The 12917-nt window shown below is 39.4% G+C and overlaps 1 protein-coding gene across 5 annotated transcripts in view; it reads right to left on the bottom strand.

Moving 5' to 3' along the window:
• The window catches only part of inf2 (inverted formin 2), a 38698-nt gene extending 26884 nt beyond the window's left edge, over positions 1 to 11814 (bottom strand). For all 5 annotated transcript variants that reach the window (XM_066673448.1, XM_066673446.1, XM_066673447.1 and 2 more), the window contains exon 1: positions 11674 to 11814. The gene's annotated coding sequence lies outside the window, so the exon portion shown is untranslated. The remainder of the gene's footprint in view (positions 1 to 11673) is intronic.
• Positions 11815 to 12917: the final 1103 nt, after the last annotated feature.

Raw genomic sequence — 12917 nt, 5'->3', positions numbered from 1 at the left:
CTGCGACACTACCTGCTGCGTACGTATTTAAAAGAAATAAGTGCATATATTTGTTGAATGATAAAACATGATACTAATGATGGTTGATTTTCATTCTTACATGGTGTAATAATTCTGCACAATGATGTATATAATGCACAATTCTGCACAATGGTGTCAATACTGATATTGAGAAACCAGAAGCTGACACCAGAATATCTCCCTTTTGTTCGGTTAAAATCCAACCGCAGACGAACCCAAAGGGAGCTTTCATGTTTAACTCCATAACAAGCATTTTCTTTTTTCCTGAGGGAACGCTGGACAGATGCCAGCTGTCAGTGCTGATCGCCCAGTTCCTCCCTCGCTGCCAGTCTGTGGGTGGTAATGCCTGCACAGTGTTTTTGCAGCTTCATAGTAGACAATACTCCATTACAATGGGAAATGACAGTCTCTGGTAGCATGCAGGCCTGCTTCTAATCTTGGGTTTGGGTGTTGATTCTGGCTGTAGTGTTGGGATTGGGTGTTGCCTGATCAAATTCAAATAAACGTCAGGATAATGTGCAATAGCAAAGTCATTCATTTAATTAAGTCTGCCATGTTTTTCTATTTCCTCAAGTTTAAAAAGCAGTTAGGATCCACCTTGATAGAACAAGGAGTTAATTAATAACAGAACGAAAGGAATTAAACTGTTTTATCTACTTATCTAATTTCCAGTCTCACACCTCACAACAGACAAGGCAACGCCGATGGTGAAAAGTGCCATCAACAGCAAGCATCCATGCTGTTCTCCCTGATCGCTCATACCAGAGGATTTGTGAAATTAGGCACTGCGGCTGCTTGGCCACTGACCAGAGAACACTTTGTGCAAAATACAACAATAAAATTCAGAATGTGTTGCTGCTTAGAATTTCATAACCACATGTCCTCTGCACTTCTAAAAAACAGAAAGGTACCAATTAATGCCTGGGAACGAGGAGCTGGCTCTTAGCCGTCTCCCTCTGAGAGTGTAGGTTGGCCCTCTCTCCAACCGAATCATTCAGCTGTCTGTTAGCTAACAAGGCAGATCTAGACAGAGAGCACTCTCCTCCAAGTGTGTTCCATGACACTGAGTGCGATTACATGTACTTAACAATCTTAATCCGGTTTCTACACTTATCTGATTATTCAAGTGGTCATGTAAACAGCATACTTCGAAATCTAATTATGAAATCAGTATGAGAGCTGGATTTTTGCTCAGTAATATGAATTCTCATTGCATATATAACCATACCCTGATTTATTTCATACTTCTCAGTGTGTGCATGCGCACAAACACAATCGGAGAGAGTGTAGAGCGACCAATACATATATTTGGATGTTCTCTCACCATTCTTTATCTGAAAATTCTAGGCTAGGGCTGGGCAATACGACTAATATTTATATCACGATATATTTCTTAGTTTCTTAGATATGATATAATATCAATATTGGTTTGAAAAATAAAAAAGTCACAGAACAATCACCAGGACAAACAAATAAGAAACATGACATCACTGACAAACCCAAACCTCTTGTCCTTGTCAATATTAATGTTTTTAAACTGACTTTAAAATTGAGTTCAATGAACTGACGGCAGTGCACTGTAACGAACGTCAGTGACTGATGCTGTAAACAATGGATATTGAAATATTGAAAATGTGTTTAAAAATCAAATCATTATTGAAACAGTTTATATTGCAATAATTGTTGATACTGAATTATTGTCCAGCCCTAATTGTACTAGTTACTCCCACCAGTCCTCGCCGCAAACATGTGTCTAGCAACTCTGGTCTCTGTATGTAACTGAAGGACATGTTGCATCCAATAACAGATGCTCATTTAAAAATGCTGTAGAGAAAGCTGTGAGAAAGGGAACGCCGCATAGTATTAGAATTCAAAAAGAAAAAATAAAAGAAGAAACATGGACCATATTTGTGTCCATGTTTACCAAAAGCAGCCAAATGAAGTTCGTCACATCTTTCTAAGGTATTATTAGATGCTGCACAGCAGATATCAGACAATCACCAGACTTTCCCCATTATCTGATTACCCAAGTGCACGTAAACATACTCAGATTACTCAAAAATCCAGTGTTGTGAAGTTTTTGGATGGTCCCCAACTGAACCAAAGCTCATGCAGTCAGTCATAGCTAATTTCCTACATTCAACTTCACACTCTGACACACACTCATTTCTGACTGTTCCCTGAACATTTCCATGAGTCTAGAGCTGTCACAAAAAATACAATATTGACTTATTGTACAACATATGGACATTTCCTCAATTATATTTGCTGACCTCAATATGACCCACTGTGTTTACTTGAATTTATTTGATTGATCTTTGTTATATTCCAATTACAATGCCTCATTATTCCTCATTTTTTATTTTTTGCTAAAATTCATTGCACTTCAAAAGTTTTTGCATAATTGCATAATTATGCTATTATATCATTGTAATATCAGTAGCATAAATGATATTAAATTGACAATAATATCGTTTATCACAATTATTTCTGAAATATATCAATCACAATGTCTACAGTTAAAGGCCTAATTATACAGTTATCAGCATTTCATATAAAAACCCCAAGATATGGGAATGTTCTCTGAATCTGGAAGTTGCTCTGCAACAAACCACTTCACATCAAACCACTATGAACAGAGATGCTCTTTTAATGATAGGTTCTCTACCCGTTACAATTTTACCCTAGACTCATGTGTCCAATGCCAAGAATCATGCAGTATCCTTTAATTTTGAGATTGCTCTTTGTAGGTGTGTCACCAGTGATTCTGTTTTCAGAGTTGCCTCAAAGTAGGGGGCATCCACACAGACTTCAAGTGCTTTCTGTTTTAAGGAAGGACATTCCTGAAAAGGGAAATGTGTTGCCATAACAAAGTTTTACTGCTTCCCCTTTTGCTCCTCACTTCACAGCTTGTGGTGACTTCATATCCACGTTCCTTTCCTGAAAAAAAACCTTGCAAAAACGGACAAATCTATAGCTAGTGCACATTCCTCAGATCAAAACTCCCTTAAAGCGAGTGCTTGTGTGAGTCTGCATTTTGCCAGCATGTTCCATAAGCCGTTTTTAATATCCTGACCTTGATAAAAGCCTCCCTGCCTGGTGAAGCTGACACCGCGCCAGTCTATGAGAGTGCAAACTCTCCTGGGTGACAGCCTACATTAGAACATGCCAGCATCATTCAGCCGTATTGTGTTTGTGATGAGTCCTATAAATATAAAAATGGACTCTGGAGTATTCCTTTTATAGAAGTAGAGGTGTAGATTGATATCAGTGTTGGTCGAGCCAGTTCAGGACATTCCAATGAGGACAATAAATACACTCATGCAACCTTGGTATTGTTTTACTGAAGGAAACGAAGGGGCGAACTTTACTGACAGAGGAAGCGTGTCATCCTTTGTGATGTGAGTGAACTCTAAAAGACACAGGCCATTTCACAAAGCAGGATTTCACAATTAGTCTTATATCGTATGCCCTAAGGTCGGGATTGACTAATAATAAGGCCTTGAGTCCCCTTCTTACTGGACAACACTGATTTTGATATATAATGATAAATCCTTTTTTCAGTGTATTTACACAATATTTTGGGGATCTGGAGATCCTACCAATCTGTGCTGTTTCTTACATAAAGTTTAGAGACTTTAGAACTGTGAAATGTCCTTGTCCAAGTCTCTCCATTCACAGCGCTGGATATGAATTCTTCTGAGAGCGCAAAGACAAGGTTAAACAGAGCAAGACAAACACAAGTGCAGCGATATAGGAGTACCTAATAAATACAAAGAAAATGAAAACAGAACTGAGCAAAAATGGCTAAACCAAAGCATGTTACAGATGTTTCATTAAGACCACTAGGGAACTGTGTTCACTAGTGGAAATGGTATATAATACACCCACTGTAAGTCATATGGCAAACAGAAAAAGCCCGCCTTATTAAATACACTGTTTGTTTTATTTCTGGGCTGTACATGATTCATGATCATCTTTCCTGTACATATCATTGTCCTCTCTTGATAGCGTAATCTGTCACAGCAAGCTTTGGCAGTTTCCTGTTAAAGTTACCACATGCACAGAAAAGTATCCACTAATTTGTTCCAGATATAAATACATTGCAAAGCTGAAGCCTGCTGCTCAGGCACATCACAGCCTTATTTACAGCTACACTTCTGACTCAGTCTAAGACGACGGTTCACAAATAAGCTTATAGGAACTACTGTATATTTGTGCCGTATGGCTTTCTTTGACTGGAACAGGGTTCTTATGCTCATACTCGTCTTGAGAAGAAGTTATATATGAGAAGAAGTAATATAATGTCAGATATCGGCACTAGTTTTCTGCCAAAGACCAGTACACCAGTATCAATATCTCACGTTATAGCACAAACGTGTAGTTTATTATTGGGAGTATCCCACATTTTGGTTATCACCGTTTAGTGTCAGATTTTAAAGGAGCACTAGATAAGAATTGTTATTGTTGCTCCTTGGGCTCCCTGTACAGTTGCAGAGTGTAATTCACTTTTACAGCACTCTCCTGAAAAAGTAGGTGGGGGGTTGGGGGTCATTGAAACATCACAAAGATTTTCTGCTGTCATTTTAAAGCAAGAATACTGCCTAGTGGTGAGTGTGTTGGTGTGTGTCGCCCTGCAAGGCACTGGTGCCCCCTCCAGGGTTTGTTTTCACCTTGTGCCCAGTGGTTCAGGTTGGGCTCTGGACCCACCACGACCCTGAACTGCATAAGTGCTTACAGACAATGAATGAATGAATACTACCTAGTAGTACTTTAAAATAAAGTGGACAGATGATCCTCTGTGTTTATAGCTCACAAATTATATCACTTTGTCACACTGAGGTTCCAGGTAAAATGAGGATTTGTCAAAGCCAGGCAGCAGGAAACAATGATAAATATGTGCATACCTGAATATAAAACTAATGTTATGTACCTGCAGCTGCCATTACAGTCTCTTCTTTCATCAGACTGTTTGATCTCTTTTTTCTCATTGATTATATTTTTTCCCTTTTTCTGGTAACGCTCTCCCATGTGAAGCCCTGAGAACTTTTAACACCTACACCAAGTAACGACCAATTAAACACACAGCTCTGAATATATTCTCTGTGAGTTTCTATGGAAATGTGTGCTCAGAGAGTGCTAATTATTGTATTCAATGTGTGGTGAGATCTGTCTGTTAAAATGCAGAGATTTCCATCTGGACAGGATTAAAATGATCAGATGATCACTGAGTTTGGTGAAAAACAGTAGGTAGGTCAGCCTGTACATTTCTGTGAGGAAGTTAGGGGGAAAACCACAGACATGGTTTATTTGGATGGAAATAAATTTACTTAGGACCCCCCCCCTCCCAAAAAAATTAAAAAGAATTACCCCAGCACCTATCTTGTAGGTATAGGGCTTTACTTCCCTTTGTCTCCTTTATAATTATAGTGTATGTGTTGTCATCTGTTTTGGGGGTTCCTGTATATTCCTAAGTCCTTTGATATGATAACCACACAATCATCTGGTTTCAGGAACTTGTGGTTACCAGCTTTCTCCCATGACCACCTGTGGTGAGTAAAAGGCAAAGGTCTTTGAGCCTCAGTACTTATATCCTCTCCACAATCTGGGACTTCATACATACTTTTCAAGTCCTTTTTTTAAGAAACAAACTGCCAGCAGACAACCACAGCCACAACCAAAGCAGGAACAAAATATCAATTTTGAAGGATAGCATTTTATCTTTTACAAAATACAGGGACAAAATGTCAAATTCCAAAAATGGTGTTCACTATAATGTTTGTTAACCACAGTCAACCATTTCCATGGGTTCTGTTATCATAACATATCCATATCCATCCAATGTAAAGTGGCACCTTCATTAATTCAAAAGGTCAGGAGCATGCACCTTCAATCCCTGGCTATTCCCAACCATCTATGGATAGAAATCAAATGGACCCTAACTGCTTTGTCCAATCAGTAGCATTACTGTCTGACAAAACCCAGGTGATAGTGTGTGACTTTTCTAACTGTGTTGACCTGTACATTATGTTGAAATCATTAATGGTATGCTCATGTAAACGTGCTGCATTTGTTTACATCTGTTTTAGATAGATCTCTGAATTCCGGGCCTGCCACACAACGCAAAACATAATGTACTTTGTGGAACCTCTTGAGATTGATGAAAACCTCCATGCTTCAAGGAGGAAAGAATAGACTGAGACAAAGCTTAAAACACAGCAGTGTCCCCCCGCCCCACCCACCCTTCCCTGACAGATTCGTTTGTGATTGCCCTGCCCTGTATTTGCTCACTCCATTGTTGTCATCAGCTGAACCACCCGTAAGTTCAACAGAGATTGCAGAATTTGATCCGGCTAAAGGGTGGACAAAGCCTTCCTGAGGTGGCAATGTCAGACAGGAAAAGATTTGGGATGACTATACAAAAAATTGTAACTAATGCAGATTTTTAAACATTTTGAATTACAATTACACATATTACAAAACACTTTAAAAGGTATGTGTACGCGTAATACTACGTATACCCATCAACCCAGCAAGAATCAGTTTTATAGCAGCAGAGTACTGATAGGCTGGTGTTTGGAATTGTTTGGAAATGTTAGTAACTCAGCAGGAATGGGAAACTGCAAAGGTTAGACTTGTTGGGAATTATTCCTGCAAGAGCTTGGAGAACACGGAATTGTGCAGAAATGTGCTCTTTATTCTGAGAGCGTGGCCATATACTGGAGTTCTGAATGGCCCTACAGGAAAGAATAGCATATGAGAAGATACATGTAAGGAGAACTCATGTCATCTATGCAATTTTTGAAGAGGGTGCCTGTCCTATAAATAGAGAGGTAAGTAGGGGTGGGCAATATGACCCTAAAATAATATATATTGTAAATAATGTATAAAAACACTGAAAAAATAATTAATTAATTCATCATCTGTAAGCGCTTATCCAGTTCAGGGTCGTGGTGGGTCCAGAGCCTACTTGGAATCATTGGGCACAAGGTGGGAATACACCCTGGAGGGGGCGACAGTCCTTCACAGGGCAACACACACATTCACTCACACACTCACACCTACGGACACTTTTGAGTCATCAATCCATCTACCAACGTGTGTTTTTGGACTGTGGGAGGAAACCGGAGCACCCGGAGGAAAACAATGAAAAATAGTTTTATTAATATCAAAAACACACTATTGAAACAAAATCAATGTTATACTAATATTAATTATAATATTATAATTAATTAAATATATTTAATATATATCAATAGTTTTACATGGTTATATTTATTAAGTTTTATTTTACTACAAACGTAACAAACATTTTTAAAAACATTTGCTAATTTTGTAAACTGTAACTTACCAAGATTCTGATTTTGTATAAAACAATAATGTAGCATATAAATCTACCACGCAATGAAAGTGCAGAACATTTTGTGTATATAAACAGCAAACGTAAACAATTATACAAAACGTAACCTTAAAACTTACAGCACTCTCCTGAAAAAGCAGGTGGGGGGTTGGGGTCATTGAAAAAATAATCACAATGATTTTTTGCTGTCATTTTAAAGCAAGAATACTACCTAGTGGTGAGTGTGTTGGTGTGTGTCACCCTGCAAGGGACTGGTGCCCCCTCCAGGGTTTGTTTCCACCTTGTGCCCAGTGGTTCAGGTTGGGCTCTGGACCCACCACGACCCTGAACTGCATAAGTGCTTACAGACAATGAATGAATGAATACTACCTAGTAGTACTTTAAAATAAAGTGGACAGAAAAATACACTTTGTTTATTAATATTCAGCAAAAAAATTAATTGTGTTATACTATCAGACACACACTTGCAGTCTTGTAAGACTTTGCTGTTAGGTTATGCGTGAATGTGGTGGAGTAATACTTGAATTACCTGAATACTTGGGTTTCATTCAGAGCGTCATTATTGTGCAATGGTGGAATGTTCTGCACGTCTCTCAGCGCATAACATTTCAGGGTCTAGAACTAACACATTCTTCCTTGTGGTATTCCTTTCCTTGTGTTTCACTTTAGATTATTCTGACCTTTGGTATTACACTCTTTTGTTTAATGCCCCATTTAGATTGGATTATTTTTTCAGGGACACGTGTAATAAATATTTTACAGGCCTCATCTGTGATTAAACTCTAACATATGGATGCCAATGAACACCTAGAGAATGTGTGAGTTTATAGCTCACAAATTATATCACTTTGTCACACTGAGGTTCCAGGTAAAATGAGGATTTGTCAAAGCCAGGCAGCAGGAAACAATGATGAATATGTGCAAACCTGAATATAAAACTAATGTTATGTACCTGCAGCTGCCATTACAGTCTCTTCTTTCATCAGACTGTTTGATCTCTTTTTTCTCATTGATTATATTTTTTCCCGTTTTTCTGGTAACGCTCTCCCATGTGAAGCCCTGGGAACTTTTAACACCTACACCAAGTAACGACCAAGTAACCACACAGCTCTGAATATATTCTCTGTGAGTTGTGAAAAAGTAACTTTAAAACTTCACAGTAAATAACAAAATAAACACATAATAATTGTTGTGCTGAGTCATTAAATAAACAAGTCAGATTATCATGATATTGATTTTTTTATATCATTTAAAAAATGATGATGATATTATCACGAACGATACGATATGGCACAGCCCTAGGGGTAAGTGACTTCATTTCTTCACTCTTGTCCACTTTATCCGCTCCACTGACCATATAGGGGCACTTGGTATCTCCACAATTACAGATTGTTGTATATCTGTTTTTCTGCATACTGTGTTAGCCACATTTTACCTTTTATCCTTCAATAGTCAGGACAGGTAAGGTAATATTTGAGTGGACACAGTGACACAGACAGGGTGGCGGCATGTGGTGCTGGCGTCAGACACAGCAGTGCTGCTGGAAATGCAATCTCAGTATCACTGCTGAACTGAGAATAGGCCACCAACCAAATATTTGCAGCCAACAGAATCATGTGTCTACTGATGAAGGGCTAGAAAACTCTAGCAGCACTGCACTGTCTGATCCACTCGTAGCAGCGCAACACACATTAACACACCACCACCATGTCAGTGTCACTGCATCGCTGAGAATGACCCACCACCTAGATAACACATGCCCTGTGTGGGTCCTAACCGTCAAAGAACATGGTAAAAAGGGCTAAGAAATTACGATAGATAGATAGATAGATAGATAGATAGATAGATAGATAGATACTTTATTGATCCCTAGGGAAATTCAAGAACAGATGGACTACACTCTGTATTTGCAGAACCACGAAGTATACTTGTATGGTCAGCGGGGCAGATAAAATGTAAAAGTAGTGTAGAAACAAAGAGGTGGCTTTAATGTTTCGGCTGATAGGTGTACCTTTAATATTTGTAAATTCAGAGTGGTAGCCAGTGATTAAATTGTTAAGTTATAAATGTAGTTTTAAAGAAAAACAGAACATTTTTAATCTTAATCTTGCTGTGTATTCACATAGATCCTGGGTAGGAGTACTACTGTCTGATTAGTAGTGCTTGGAACATTACACAATTATTATTATTATTATAATCACACATCTAGTATTTCTCTCTTTCTCAGCACGATCTTTTAACTGTAGAGGTGTAGTCGAGCAGAGCTGACTAATGTGCCCCACCCACAAAAGCAGAAAGTGACTTACTTATAATTCATCATATTTTAATAATGTCTCTGATCTAAACAAAGGGTTCTTCAAGGCATCTGTTTAACCATGAGTTCTATACAGAACCATCTGTATGGGTGGCATGGTCCTTTACATAAGGAAAAGGTTCTTCACTCTGATGGAGAATGTGGTGAACATGGGCTTTGTAGCAATTAAAAAAATATTCCATACAGCAGCACAAAATGCACTTCAATTTGAACAAGCTTGACATTGTAACAATACAAGAGCCCATTTTGTATCTATATAGAACCACTTTTCCAGAGTTTGAGCTACTTAGAAAGGTTTCCTGGTTTATTAGTATTCCGGCATTAAAATAGTTTCAATACTTAAAACGTTTTTCTTGCGCTGGCCATTAGACAGATCTAATCAGACAGTCAACAAACAGGTACATGTACAGAAGCTTTTGCACAGAGTACTCCCACGACCTCAGAGCAAGAATGCACTGATATCCATCACATAGTCACTCCCCCCCACCCCCATATAAACTATGTGGACAAATGTTTATGGACACCTGCTCCTCCAACACTGCTTTGGAGTTTTTTTCCTCCCTTTTGCTGCTGTAACATTGTCTAAGCTTACATTAGATACTGGATTATCTGGTTGGATATTATTTGCTGATGTTGGATTCTGGAACACAACTGCCACACCAGTTCATCCCGGAGGTGTTGGATGGTGCTCCATCACATCAGAGAACCGCAGCTCTATGCTCCATTACTCCATAATATTTGTGTCACTTTAAAGTAGCTGAATTCATTATTTATACGACCTACCAATATTTGGACAGTGTATTACACTCTGTACACATCAAGACAGCTTATTCACTGTCCCAGAGATCTTATAATCACATTTTACACAGATACAACGATTATTTTGGCCCATTTTCAGCATAGATTAACAGCACCTAGAAAGACTGCTCACCCTTGCTACAAAGGCCACTGAAACACCATATTAGGGCAAAATATCAGCTGCACTTTGCCGGTACCATTATTGGGCCAGCAGTGCTACATCTGTTCCAGAATTGGGCCAGATATGTTTTGAGATGTGGGGCAAATGAGACTTTTACAGCAACACTGGGTAAGATTTTGTATTGCTGCTCCGGGGCTACCTCTAGAGTTGCAGAGTGTAATTCACTTTTACAGAACTGTTCTGGAATGAAGAGGGGGGTTCTACCATGCTCCAAAAAATGCTTTAGTGCACATTCTGCAGGGAGGAGCAAGGAGTGGAGACAACATAGGCTATAATCTTCTTATTACAGGTCAGTGGAACATCACAAGGACTTTGAAGCTGTAATTTTAATGTAAAAATACTACCTAGGGTTGCTTTAATAGCCCTTTGTGGGCCACTTTTCGTTCACATGCAGTTTGCCAATACGGACATTAGGTCAAAGGTGGCCCAAATGCTCAGTGCTATCAGAGTGCCTTCCAAAAGAAATTGCAGGTTTGCTACATTCCTGTTGTTTCTTCACTTTCCTTTGCACAGTCGCCCAAGAAAGCCATAAAAACACAAACTCTGCCCCGAAAGGGTTAAACTAGCCGCTGAGTGGTGTTCAGAAGGGGAGGAAGGGGAGGAATCGATGAACAGCAGATGTTCTGTCCTCAGCTATCGCTGTTTTTGTGCAGACTGCTTTGGGTCAAAGTAACAGCTTCTCTTCAGACGATAACGGACATCCAAATCCCATTATTATCTAAAACAAAAGTCCCTCGGCAAAAAAGTCCCTGCAATTCACTCAGCTTTAGAAGCCTGCTCTCTTTTCGCTCCATAGCGCCGTAATAATGGCGAGCAGTGATACCTTAACGGATGATTTCGTTGCTATACACGAGGATTTTTAGGACTTAATGATTTGTAATCGGATACATCTCTTATAAAACCGAGTTCGAGCTAAAACTCCAGTCTGGAAAGCGTCGCCTCACATTCAACACACTTATAGACGATGAGTGGAGTGTAATGGACTCTCGTATATCCTACCTCTATTCCATTAATGTCCAGCAGTAATGTCCTTCACTGAAGGCTCTCTGGAGATGTTGTCCGTTTATTTCCAGCCTAGTGTCAGCTCCTCTCTATGACTCGGATGGTTTTGCTGGATGTGATTCAGCCACTGGTTCACACTCACAGGGTTTACACTGCAACATAGTGGGGACTCCGCCCATTACACAGGATTGGACACCCTCGGCTCTACAGGGTGGATGAAGCAATCTATCGAGGAGAAAGTTTCTGACGGTTCAGCTCTGTTGATTTCATATGATAGTACCTTTTAACGATAAACAATATATGCTCGAATTCCTGGCAAAATCTTGAGGCTCAAACCCAACTAAAATGTAGTAGAAATGTCACAAAATCCCTGCATACAATAATTCCTTGTTATTGTCTCCACCTCACTATTTTTCACGGTTGAGTGATGATTCTGTATTGGATTTACAAAGTATCATTTGAATATACAGTGACATGAAATGACATCTTTTATTATACAGTGATAATAAAGTCAGAAACCATCCAGGTAGCATTAGGATATGTGCCACATCTGGCAAAATTGTGGCAGTACTGGCCAACTGTCTGTCTACATGAACAAAAAGTGACCTACATATTACAGTGCTCTTTTAGCCCATAGCACAAAATAAATCTGACTAACCTCTGTCAAGTATAAGGCTGTGCTAGCTGTGGCAAACTGGATGAAAACCAAATATATGGGGACATATACTGGAATACATGGGTTTCCTTCTTAAATTAACTACATATTTTTATATTTAACATGTTTTGTTTTTAAATGCTTAACATTGAATTAGAGGCGGCACGGTGGCGCAGTAGATAGTCTCGCAGTCACACAGCTCCAAGTGACTGTCTGTGAGGAGTTGGTGTGTTCTCCCCGTGTCCGTGTGGGTTTCCTCCGGGTGCTCCGGTTTCCTCCCATAGTCCAAAAACACATGTTGGATGGACTGGCAACTTAAAAGTGTCCATAGAGGTGTGTGTGTCGCCCTGTGAAGGACTGGTGCCCCCTCCAGGGTGTGTTCCTGCCTTGCATCCGATGATGCTAGGTAGGCTCCGAACCCTGAACTGGATAAGAGGTTTCAGATAATGAATGAAAGTTATTGATTATACCTGTACACACACACCTGTGGACATTTTCACATAGACAGAGAGTGACCAAATATGAGGAATGAACCCAAAGACCCTGCAGATGTGTGGCAGGAGAATCGAAGACGCCTTTAAAAAAA

This window comes from Hoplias malabaricus, chromosome 1, assembly GCF_029633855.1.
Source record: "Hoplias malabaricus isolate fHopMal1 chromosome 1, fHopMal1.hap1, whole genome shotgun sequence".
In the NCBI taxonomy this organism is placed as follows: domain Eukaryota; kingdom Metazoa; phylum Chordata; class Actinopteri; order Characiformes; family Erythrinidae; genus Hoplias; species Hoplias malabaricus.
The sequence above is the reverse complement of the archived record's forward strand: the minus strand, read 5'-3'. Positions and strand labels throughout refer to the sequence as shown.